This window comes from Gobio gobio, assembly GCF_949357685.1.
Source record: "Gobio gobio genome assembly, chromosome: 12".
NCBI classification, from domain to species: Eukaryota; Metazoa; Chordata; class Actinopteri; order Cypriniformes; family Gobionidae; genus Gobio; species Gobio gobio.
The window spans coordinates 56,598,311-56,611,899 of NC_137105.1; the positions used below are offsets into that span (position 1 = coordinate 56,598,311).

The 13,589-nt window shown below is 39.7% G+C and overlaps 1 pseudogene across 1 annotated transcript; it reads left to right on the forward strand.

Annotated features, from left to right (window-relative positions):
- Positions 1-3,329: 3,329 nt before the first annotated feature.
- Positions 3,330-5,697, forward strand: LOC307135161 (NLR family CARD domain-containing protein 3-like; annotated as a pseudogene). The gene is made up of 2 exons: positions 3,330-3,954; positions 4,464-5,697. The product of its transcript is annotated as an NLR family CARD domain-containing protein 3-like (transcript).
- The last annotated feature ends 7,892 nt before the right edge of the window (positions 5,698-13,589 follow it).

A 13,589-nucleotide genomic window follows, 5' to 3' on the forward strand; every position in this document is an offset into this window, starting at 1 on the left:
GTTAACAGCACACCAGTTTAAAACATTTAATTAGACATGGTGGAAAACGTTATGATCAGATTCATGAGCAGAAGAGACTCTCTCAGACACATTAAACATTATTAATGTTTCCAAGCGTTTGTCAGAGACTGTAAGTCACAGATGTGTAACAGTCACGTATTATAGTTCACTACATTTGTCACATCTGTGTGTAGTTTGGTGTGTGTATGGCCAATCATTTGATGTTTGTGTGTAGAGTTACTACACAAAAGCACCAGTTTTAGAAAAGTTAAAATAGTTTTGAATTAAGTGTTTGCTTTTGCAAGAGGGGTGTGTGTGTGTGTGTGTGTGTGTGTGTGTGTGTGTGTGTGTGTGTGTGTGTGTGTGTGTGTGTGTGTGTGTGTGTGTGTGTGTGTGTGTGTGTGTGTGTGTGTGTGTGTGTGTGTGTGTGTGTGTGTGTGTGTGTGTGTGTGTGTGTGTGTGTGTGTGTGTGTGTGTGTGTGTGTGTGTGTGTGTGTGTTTGGAGAACAGGAGCCATGTTTTCCTGACACATCACACACATTGTTTGACTAAAACATTCAGACTGAGGTTGAAGTGTAGAGAGAATTATTTATGATCTCATCGCAATTATTCAAACTACAGTATTCTCTGCATCTTTAAAGTATAAGTAAAGTAAAATCAATGGATATTATTGTCAAATATTCAATAATGTGTGACACAATAATGTGTGTCCATATGCAGGTCTGAAGTCAGTTTGTCATTATGGAGAACAGAGGGAGCAGCTGTGTGTCTCTGAAGAGTGACATATCCATGGGTAATCCTCCTAAATTCAGTAAAGCAGTGACCTCTGACCCCAGCTGTGTGTCTCTGAAGAGTGACATATCCATGGGAAATCCTCCTAAATTCAGTAAAGCAGTGACCTCTGACCCCAGCTGTGTGTCTCTGAAGAGTGACATATCCATGGGTAATCCTCCTAAATTCAGTGAAGCCGTGACCTCTGACCCCAGCTGTGTGTCTATGAAGAGTGACATATCCATGGGTAATCCTCCTAAATTCAGTGAAGCCGTGACCTCTGACCCCAGCTGTGTGTCTCTGAAGAGTGACATATCCATGGGTAATCCTCCTAAATTCAGTGAAGCCGTGACCTCTGACCCCAGCTGTGTGTCTCTGAAGAGTGACATATCCATGGGTAATCCTCCTAAATTCAGTGAAGCAGTGACCTCTGACCCCAGGTGAGTGTAAACTTGTAGTCAGTGATATAAAGGGAATATTCAGGCATTATTCACTCCTGTTATCCTGTTATTCTCACTGTTGTTTTAATGCCGGATGACCTTCTTTCTTTTTCTGGCCACTAAAGGTGAAATGTAAAGATGCTGATGCTCCTCCATATAATGACAGTGAATAGTGACCAGCTTCAAGATTTACACAAAAATGCAAAAGTATCTCAGAATGCTGATCTCTGAGGTGAATATCTCTGTGGAGTTCTGGTGTTTATGGACTGTCATCTGACAGCCGTTCTGGAGATCTTCACCTCAGAGAAGAAAGAACTCACACTTTAAGGCTTTTAGACGTGTGTTTGTGTCTTAATTCATCTTGATTTCTCAAAATGATGAGCTTGTGTGCTTTTCCTGCCTCACAGCAGACCAACAGACAAGGTCAGGATTTTAGATAAATAATATACACTCACCTAAAGAATTATTAGGAACACCTGTTTAATTTCTCATTAATGCAATTATCTAATCAACCAATCAAATGGCAGTTGCTTCAATGCATTTAGGGGTGTGGTCCTGGTCAAGTCAATCTCCTGAACTCCACACTGAATGTCGGAATGGGAAAGAAAGGGGATTTAAGACATTTTGAGCGTGGCATGGTTGTTGGTGCCAGACGGGCCGGTCTGAGTATTTCACAATCTGCTCAGTTACTGGGATTTTCCCGCGCAACCATTTCTAGGGTTTACAAAGAATGGTGTGAAAAGGGAAAAACATCCAGTATGCGGCAGTACTGTGGAGAAAATGCCTTGTTGATGCTAGAGGTCAGAGGAGAATGGGCCGACTGATTCAAGCTGATAGACGAGCAACTTTGACTGAAATAAGCACTCGTTACAACCGAGGTCTGCAGCAAAGCATTTGTGAAGCCACAACACACACAACCTTGAGGCGGATGGGCTACAACAGCAGAAGACCCCACCGGGTACCACTCATCTCCACTACAAATAGGAGAAAGAGGCGACAATTTGCACCAGCTCACTAAAATTGGACAGTTGAAGACTGGAGAAATGTTGCCTGGTCTGATGAGTCTGGATTTCTGTTGAGACATTCAGATGGTAGAGTCAGAATTTGGCGTAAACAGAATGAGAACATGGATCCATCATGCCTTGTTCCCACTGTGCAGGCTGGTGGTGGTGGTGTAATGGTGTGGGGGATGTTTTCTTGAAACACTTTAGACCCCTTAGTGCCAATTGGGCATCGTTTAAATGCCACGGCCTACCTGAGCATTGTTTCTGACCATGTCCATCCCTTTATGAGCACCATGTCCCCATCCTCTGATGGCTACTTCCAGCAGGATAATGCACCGTCACAAAGCTCCAATCATTTCAAACTGGTTTCTTGAACATGACAATGAGTTCACTGGACTAAAATGGCCCCCACAGTCACCAGATCTCAACCCAATAGAGCATCTTTGGGATGTGGTGGAACAGGAGCTTCGTGGCCTGAAAAAGAAAGAAGATCATAAGCCATTAGAACAACATCAGGTTGAGTAAATAATGACTGGATTCTCATGTTTGGGTGAATTTAACGGGTCCCTTTATCCCTTTAACTGCTATAGTGTAACTTAGAGACGACATTTAATATGAGACTCAGAAACACACTGAACACACAGAGAGATGAGTTCGGTTTTTATTTCTGATTTCACCTCAAATCTGGACACACATTCAGTGATGAACTTTGACCCCAATGTCCAGATATAAGACACTTATTGTCTGACAGAGTCTCTGGTGTCAGATTGAGGATGAGGTTTGGGTTTCTTCATCATCTCTTAAAGCTCTTAGTGAGTTTGTTCCTGGTCTCTGTCACCTTGAGCTGCTCGCTGGAGGATTGAAAGACACGCTTTTCCTTTTCTTTGTGTTTTTCTACTTCTCTGTTTTCTGTGAAGCTGCTCTGGATCAATGTGCATTGTGAAAAGTGTTCAACTGAAACTGACATGAATGCATTAATTACACACAAAATACAAGATTGACATATATTTTGATTTAATATATAATTTAAGTTTATATTTTATTTACATGTTTAAATTATTTATTTTACATAATTTTTAACCTGTTCTTTGTTGTTTGTTTGATCAGAGTGGATAGAGATGATCCGACTGGAGATTCTCCTCAACCAATGAATGATGAGCTCCAGAGAGTCAAAGACCGACACAAAACCAGCATGAAGAACAAGTATGAGAGATTATTTGAGGGACTGAAACTCCAGGAGAATGAAGCCCTCCTGAACAGGATCTACACACAGCTCTACATCATAGAGGGAGAGAGAGGAGGAGTGAATGAAGAACATGAGGTTTTACAGATGGAGAAAACAGCCAGAACACAACACTCACAAGACACTCCAATCTACTGCAATGACATCTTTACAGCCTCACCTGAACCAGGACGTGAGGAGAAAGAGCAGATCAAGACTGTTCTTACTAAAGGCATCGCTGGAATCGGAAAAACCGTCTCTGTGCAGAAGTTCATTCTGGACTGGGCCGAGGGAAGAGCCAATCAGGATGTAGATTTCATGTTTGTGCTTCCATTTCGAGAGCTGAACTTGATCCGAGATCATCAGTACAGTCTTCACAGACTTCTGCTGGACTTTCATCCTGAACTTCAAGATCTGGACTCAATGATTTATGAGGAGTGTAAAGTTGTGTTCATCTTTGATGGTCTGGATGAAAGCAGAATCACACTGAGGTTTTCAGACGCTCAGGAAGTTTCTGGTGTGACTGAGACTTCATCAGTGGCTTCAGCACTGAAAAAAAAGGTGTGTTGGATTTAATCATGTACATCGGTTACACATGAATCAAATTAAACAAACATAATTTGTTCACATAATTTCAACATCACGGAATGAAGTATTTTTTAAGTAACCCAATTGAGTAATCTCAAAATGATTTTAATATGGCTCCCTAACAACAGTGGGACTTGAGACCCTGCCTCTTTAATCAAATCACGAAACAGAGAAAACAAAGTTTATTTTATTTTTGTATATTTCTGTTGTAAATTGACTGATTTATTTATAGGAAGAGAAACACAATTTTGTTGCATAGATCTCAAATAATATGATTATGTAAATTAGACAATATGTGTTTTCCTGTTTTTCAGTTCATGTCAAAGATCATGAAAAGAAAACTGCTCAGAACGACTTCATCAGTGGATGTGTTGATGTCAAAGGAAGTTTCTGGTGTGACTGAGACTTCATCAGTGGATGTGTTGATGTCAAAGGAAGTTTCTGGTGTGACTGAGACTTCATCAGTGGATGTGTTGATGTCAAAGCTCATGAAAGGAGAGATGCTTCCCTCGGCTCTCATCTGGATCACCTCCAGACCAGCAGCAGCCAATCAGATCCCCTCCAAATACATCAACCGTCTGACAGAGATTCAGGGATTCAATGAGCCTCAGAAGGAGGAATATTTCAGGAAGAGAATCAGTGACGAGCATCAAGCCAGCAGAATCATCTCACACATCAGAAGAGCAAGAAGCCTCCACATCATGTGCCACATACCCGTCTTCTGCTGGATCTCATCCACTGTGCTTCAGAAGCTTCTGGAAGAAGATCTGAGGGCAGAAATCCCTCAAACTCTGACTGAAATGTACATCCACTTCCTGCTGATTCAGATCAACATGAGGAATCAGAAGTATGAAGAGAGAGATCCAGAGAAACTCCTGCCGTCCAACAGAGAAGTGATTGTGAAACTTGCTGAAGTGGCTTTCAAACAGCTGATGAAGGGCAATGTGATGTTCTATGAGGAGGACCTGAGAGAGAGCGGCATAGACGTCACTGACGCCGCAGTGCATTCTGGGATCTGCACTGAGATCTTTAAGGAGGAATCTGTGATTCATCAGAGGAAAGTCTACAGCTTCATTCATCTGAGCGTCCAGGAGTTTCTCGCTGCTTTCTATCTGTTTTACTCTCATGTGATCAAGAACAAGAAACCACTGCAGGAATTCAGATTTTACTGGCCTGATAAAGACTCTCTGTATGATCTACTAACATCAGCAGTAGATAAAGCCCTCAGGAGTGAGAATGGACGGCTGGATCTGTTCCTGCGGTTCCTGCTGGGCGTCTCTCTGGAGTCCAATCAGAGACTCTTACAGGATCTACTGACACACACACAGAGAAAAGCTCAGAGGACATCAGGAGAATCACACAGTACATTCAACAGAGGATCAGAGGTGGACATGGACTCTCAGCTCAACTCTCAGCTGATCAGTCCATCAATCTGTTCCTCTGTCTGCTGGAAGTGAAAGATCAGACTCTGTCCAGAGAGATTCAGGAGTTTGTGAAATCAGACAAACACTCAGAGAAGAAACTCTCTCCGTCTCACTGCTCAACAATCGCCTACATGCTTCAGATCTCAGAGGAGCCGCTGGATGAGCTGAACCTCAGGAAATACAACACATCAGCTGAGGGCAGAAGAAGACTGATACCAGCTGTGAGCAACTGCACAAAAGCTCTGTGAGTGTTCATTATTCTCTAATGAAGAATCATGTTTAATAATGAATCAGCACCATTTGCTAAATTAGAGGTTTTCTCCTGAATAACAAGCTCAGAGTCTTAAAGGGCTCATGACGTGCCTTCTCATTATTTTAATGTGGAAATGAAGCAGTCAGTCAAGTTAACATTATTTAGGAAATGGATTTACACTCTAATCAAAACTTATATGACAAGCACGATAAATGTAACCATTAAAAAGAAAAAAATATGTTTTTTTTTTTAGAGCTTTTGTAGCAAAGGCGCCGCCATCTTGCAGAACTATAACCTGTGACGTCACGGGGTTGGTTGATGCTGTTGGTAGGGGTGGGCGATATAGCCTCAATTATATCTCCATATTTCAAGAATATTTGCCATAATGATATTTATGACGATATAGAAAAACATATATATGGAACAAAGTGTTATTGGTGATTGCAGCAGCAATTATTAGTGCAAACACACACACACACACACACACACACACTGTCACTCTCACACACACTCTCACACACGTACACACACACACTCTCTCTCACACACACACACTCACACACATACACAGACACACATATACACACTCTCTCTCTCTCTCTCACACACACACACACACACACCACTCTCTCTCTCTCACACACACACACTCACACACACAACACAAACACACTCACACACACACACAACACACACACACACTCACACACGCAACACACACTCTCACACACGTACACACACACACACTCTCTCTCACACACACACACACACACACACACACACACACACACACACACACACACACACACACACACACACACACTCACACACACATATCACAAACACTCTCTCTCACACTCACACACACACACACTCACACATAGCACAAACACTCTCTCTCACACTCACACACACAACACAACACTCACATACACAGACACACATATACACACACACTCTCTCTCTCTCACACACACACACACACACACACACACACACACACACACACACACACACACACACACACCTCACTCTCTCTCTCTCTCACATACACACACACACACACACACACACAACACAAACACACTCACACACACACACACACACACACAACACACACACACACTCACACACTCACACACGCAACACACACTCTCACACACGTACACACACACTCTCTCTCACACACACACACTCACACATATCACAAACACTCTCTCTCACACTCACACACACAACACTCACATACACAGACACACATATACACACACACTCTCTCTCTCACACACACACACACACACACACACCTCACTCTCTCTCTCTCTCTCACACACACACACACACACCACTCTCTCTCACACACACACACTCACACACAACACAAACACACTCACACACGCAACACACACTCACACTCGCATGCACACACTCACACTCACACACTCACACTCACACACAGAGTACACACTCACACATGTTGGGTTTTCATGTTTTATGGGGACTTTCCATAGGCGTAATGGTTTTTATACCGTACATACTGTATATTCTATCCCCCTACACTGCCCCTGCCCCTAAACCTACCCATCACACACACACACACACACACACACACACACACACTACATCACAGGAGACATTCTGCATTTTTACATTTTCAAAAAACATCACTTAGTCTGATTTATAAGATGTTTTCCTCATGGGGACCTAAAAATGTCCACACACACACTCTCTCTCTCTCACACACACTCACACTCACACAGTGTGCACACACAGACACACACTCTCTCTCTCACACACATTCACACTCACACAGTGTGCACACACAGACACACACACAGACACACTCTCTCTCTCACACACATTCACACTCACACAGTGTGCACACACAGACACACACACACACACACACACACACTCTCTTACACTCACACACACTCACGCAGAGTGCCCACACACACACACACACACACACTCCTTCCTTCCTTCCTTCCGAAGCAAAAGCTTGTTATTTACCCACCCCTTATACAACCATTCAAAATTCCATTATATATTTTTCTATATATACTATATCTTCATAGCACAATAAACAAAAAACAAAATGTTTTGATTTTTGCAAAATAAAGAAAACAAACATGATGCGCGATCTGCAGCCTCTCTCTCAAAGACATTCATTCAGATAGTCTTCAGAAAAGGACCTCTAGCTTAGTGAATACTTGTCTCACAAACATGAGACATATGTCTAAAGAAACACTGAAATGTAAGGTTTTAAACAATGTAAACCAAATTGAAAACAAATATGCTGTGTTTATGTAATCTGTGAAAAGAGATTGATGTCAGTCACCCGCGAGCCACTTCATTATCCACTAATGTGACCACGCCCACACAGAGTGCGCTCTTTCAGATTCAAAACTGACGATCCCCACATCAACGCCCACATCAACTCATACAAACACATCTAGTGAAGCGCTGTAACGTTACTTCAGCTACATCGTTTTGAGACACGTTTGAGCAGTAATTCTGGATTATTCTCCTCATGAAAAGCTATTCATTTCTAAGAGCAACTGACTGTAAGGCAGGTAAGTTATGTAAGTTTTTGTTGCCCCTGGCTTGGCGTGCTCAGTTGGGGACACTACATTTTTTCTAAATTTTTCAACTAAATATCCAAATAAATCTAATTATTAAACTAAATTAACCATATAAACTAAATTACTGATCTAAAGCCCACACTGTCACTGTATGATAATTGAAATGAACTGATGACATCACCGTTTTCTCCAGAATGGCTATACGGCTGAATAAAATTGTTGCATTATTTTCCTGTTTAATACTGTAAAGCTGCTTTGAAACAATCTGCATTGTTAAAAGTGCTATATAAATAAGGTTGACTTGAATATTATATTGTTGTTTGAATATTATAGCCTAATGGTATTTTTTTTATTTAAAGGGGTGGTAAAACACATTCTTTTGAAGGCTTGATTGTGTTTGTGGGGTGCACTGTAACATGTGTTCATGCTTCGTTTTAAAAAAATTGCATTATTTTTCATATATTTGACCTTTATTCTACACTGCTCTGTTCCTCCTTGTAAAACGGTCTGATGCTTTCCGGGTTGTATGAAGCCAGTCCCTCAAAAATACGCAATGGGCTCAGATTGGTTAGCTGGCCCAGTGTGTTCTGATTCGCTAACCGCCTAGTGCACGTTTGTCGGAAACGCCACGCCCCTTACCTTTACCGGTAGACTGTGCTTTGGTCAGTATTAGGAACAATGGCGTCAATAAAACCATACCAATCTGAGCCCGAATCAGACCCAGAACATTTTAGTGAAGATGATCGAGCAGAACCTGTTCAGTCCTCAAGAGTAAAGACAGCGGATCTATAGTGATCACTACTGAATGGCACTTTTGTATTTTTAGAACGATTATAGCCAAATATCTGTCGCAAGAACTAACCCAAAACGAACACTAAACACTGGCTTTACTAGTAGCCAAATCAAACACAGAACCATGTTTAGCATGCCTGTAGATAAACAATACATAAAAGCTCTAATCAAAGAATCATTTAAACTAATGCCAAGTTCGCTGTTGAGATTTTAACGTTAGTGTTTGTAACGTTAGGTGTTCGTCAGATAACGTTAAGTATGAATGAGCATTTAACAGACTGGTTTGCAGAACAGCGTTGTCATCTGTTTACTTCCTTGCTACAACATACAGTTAACCTATTACAGGAAAACACATCTACGAAAAATAAATCAGACTTACAGGTTGTGGCCCGTAAACAGCTTCTGTTTGTAAATCCAGCTTTCAGGACAAGCCAAGGTGCAAATCTGGCATTGAACTCGCGAAGTTTGTGGATGTTTTCCTCCGTGAAATGTGCAGCGGGAGGCGCGCCCTTCGTGCATTCACACTGAACCGCTCATGAATTGCAACGGACGAATATTGTCCATTATGTCATATTTTCCAGTCTTCTCCTCCGACCCCTGTCTGTCTCGTGCTTTATGATGGGCAGCATATATCTGAGACCTGTTCCCCTCTGTCTCAAACACATGCATATAACATGCTGTGTGTTAAACGCCCATCCCCAGACCTGCAATCCGGATGAAAATAACAGCGTTTCGTCGGCATTGCAGCAACACCACTCCTGCCTGTAGCCTACCACTATACCACAACAACAGCGATACAAAATGGCCTCACCCCCCCTTATTTAATATTCACGGAGGAGGGGTTTATGTAAATATTGAGGCTGGTGATGTCACCAACCCTGGAAGAATGTGTGTAGTCGCCTACTGGCCGTTTGCTGTAGTCCTTAGAAATGGATTTCTTTAAAAGCAAATATATCTCTTTGCTTTAAACTTTGAACGTTGTAACTTTGCAGATGTTGTTTATGCTCAAGCAGCAACATTACACGCTAGCTAAAGTTAGAATTGTGAAATTGTGGTTTACCACCCCTTTAATATCAAAGTTTGTCAGAAATGATTCTGGAGTTTTGTTTTGTAGAAAGGGAATTGCTTTCTTTAAAGTGAATTTCGTTTTGTATAAATTGTATCTTAATTTTAATTATTTATTATTAAATTTTTTTAGCATGAGATTACTTTTAAAAACATAAAAAATAGTACAAAAAAATTGGAAAAATGCTTTTCTTAGTAATTTTTGTCTTGTTTCTAGTCTAAATATTTAAACATTCTTAAATCAAGATGCATTTACTAGATAAGTACAATTTTCAACTAAATAAGAAGAGCATTTTTTAAGTGTAGTCAAATCTTTTGATCATTTAAAATATAATAGGCCTTTGTTGACTACATTCTAAATAATTTATTCTGGAGTTTTGTTTTGTAGAAAGTGAATTGCTTTCTTTAAAGTGAATTTTGTTCAGAATAATTTGTATCTTAATTTGAATTATTTATTATTATTTTTTTTTTAGTATGAGACTACTTTCAAAAACAAAATAGTACAAAAATGTTTTAAAAAAATGCTCTTCTTAGTCATTTTTGTCTTGTTTCTAGTCTAAATATTTAAACATTCTTAAATCAAGATGCATTTACTAGATAAGGACAATTTCAACTAAATAAGAAGAGCATCTTTTTGCTCTCTCAGTCAGAAGCTCATTTATTATTCAGCTCATTATGTGGGCTATTATGTTCTTTTGTCATCTCAGGTGAGATTCCAGCATTATTCATTAGCTATCACGCCTCCTCGCATACAGGCTTTGTGAATAAAAACTGTCTTACAAATTGTAAATTAATATATTGTTTTATGTGAATGAGTAGGCTCAATGATTCTCACATCAGTTTGAAGCAAAAACTCTAGTCAATAACAGCCATTGGTCAAAAGTCTTGTGAACACATATCTATTGTGTGTTTTGAGGCCTTAATTTTAAAACATTTTTTAGGGATTTTTAATAAAACCTTGCATAAACATTTTTCTCTCAAAAAATACAAGCATGTACATACATGTTGCTCCCATATTATGGTAGCCCAGTTTGTGCTGAAAAAAGTGTAATTACACTTTGCCATTAATGTGTTTATAAGCAACTGAAAAAAGCACAAATGTAAGAGCATGTCAAAACTTCTAAAGGGCCCCAAAACAGCTCAGACTCCTAGGGGTTAAACTAAAGAGACATTTGAGGTTTGTATGAAAGACCTCTGCGCTTTTGTCGAGTTTAATGTTTCATATATGTAATATAAATGGCAATGCTTATTTATCAAATTGTTGTCATTCACGGTTTACTGCTACACCAAAAATCTAGTGCTGTTGCCTTGTGTTGACACCATAGACAAGCTGCAGGCCATTTGAAGTTCATCCCCGGGCCGGACTTTGGACACACTTGTCATACTATAACTCGTAAAACATTCAAATGTCCAGACAGTCTTGCTGTTTTTTTTTTTGACACATTCATGATCATTACTTTTGCTGGTGTTCTGTGACAAGCTTTATGCATGCACTTGAGTGCTTAATTTATATTTATATTTTAAGGCTCATTATTATGGTTTAGTATTTCTTTATAATACAGAACAATGACGAAAATAATGAAAAATAATGACGAACGAACAACAAGGAAGAACAAAAAATGAACATACAGTACACATAGTATATACAAGCAAGAGATTGTTGTTAGTCACCAGTTTTACTAGTTACCAATGTTACGACAAAACAACATTGGCGTCCATTTTCAGGCCTTCCCATTTGGGTTTCTCCAGTGCTGGAAATAGCTCTTTCCTGATCATAACCCTTCTTTTTCCGGTGATATTCCTCTGACCTTTTGTCTTTTGTAATGTCTCTCATCCATCTCTCTTTCTACAGTCTTTCTTTGATTCTCCCTCTTGCTCACTCTCTCTCCTCCACCATCATGAGTGGACACACCCCCTACTGCTGATTGGCTCACTGTCTCTCCTCCACCATCATGAGTGGACATGCCCCCTGCTGATAATTGGCTACAAGTGTGTTATGGTGCTTGGTCCGATCCACTTTCAACAGTGTTTCTCAAAAATCACTTACTGCAACTTTAATGAACATGAATGATAAAAATGATTGAATTTCCATGCTCAGTAGTTCATCATTCATCTTTCATCCAGGCTAGAATGTTAAAATATTTTGTTCCAGGTTCCTGAGTACAGACAACTGGCAACTTCCTTTACACTCATTGTTATTTCATTATTGTTTTAATGTTATATTATTTCATCTTTTCTAGTCTTGCTGGCTGTAATCTCACTGATCATTGCTGTGAGAGTTTGTCATCAGCTCTTCAATCCTCAAACTGTGTCCTGAGAGAGCTGGACCTGAGTAACAATGACCTGCAGGATTCAGGTGTGAAGCTTCTCTTTGATCGACTGAAGAGTCCAAACTGTCATCTGCAGATACTGAGGTATTTAAGAACATATAAAATATAATTTACAGTCAGCCGGTCATAATGTTGGTGTGTGTTTGTAGATGATCTGACTGTTGATGTGTGTGTTCTGCTCTCTTTCAGTCTTGCTGGCTGTAATCTCACTGATCATTGCTGTGAGAGTTTGTCATCAGCTCTTCAATCCTCAAACTGTGTCCTGAGAGAGCTGGACCTGACTAACAATGACCTGCAGGATTCAGGCGTGAAGCTGCTCTCTGATGGGTTGAAGAGTCCAAACTGTCATCTGCAGATACTGAGGTATTTAAGAACATATAAAATATAATTTACAGTCTGCCGGTCATAATGTTGGTGTCTGTTTGTAGATGATCTGACTGTTGATGTGTGTTTTCTGCTCTCTTTCAGTCATTCTTTTTGACATGATAATCATAATTGAATTGAGCCATGAGACCAGTGCAGATTCACACACCTATTAAGCACACATACACTGGGGGTGTGCAATATTGAAAAAAATAATACCTCAATATTTTCTGGGTTTTTGTTGATGAACTATAATTGTATGATATTTTACTGAGTGTGTGTTTTTTGGTCTGGTATCTTGTCTGGTTTAGAACTGTCATGGAGAGCTGACTCCCAAAGATGTTCATGTTCTTCATATTCTGTGCATTGGTCTATCGCAGCAGTGACAGAAATAATCTTTTCCATTAAGTGACAATATTTGACCCCTTAAATAAATTTCCAGAGGCATTTATACCTTTACAGCGTTTCTAACCTTATTAGAAGTGTGCATCTTGTATGACAATTTTTTTTAATTTAATCAATAAATTCAAGTAGAATAAGAAGATGGAGCATATCATGTATAGATAATTTAATAAAATGATTTATATAAATAATAATAAATCAAAACACTGTGTTAAAGGTTGTGTTATTTGTTGCAAAACTCAGTTCCATATTCCACTCAGTTATAAACTTTAAATATATAAATTAATGCTGGCAATCAATAAAAAAAAACTGATTAATCAATCACACATTTTTCAGAGGTTAATCAAAAT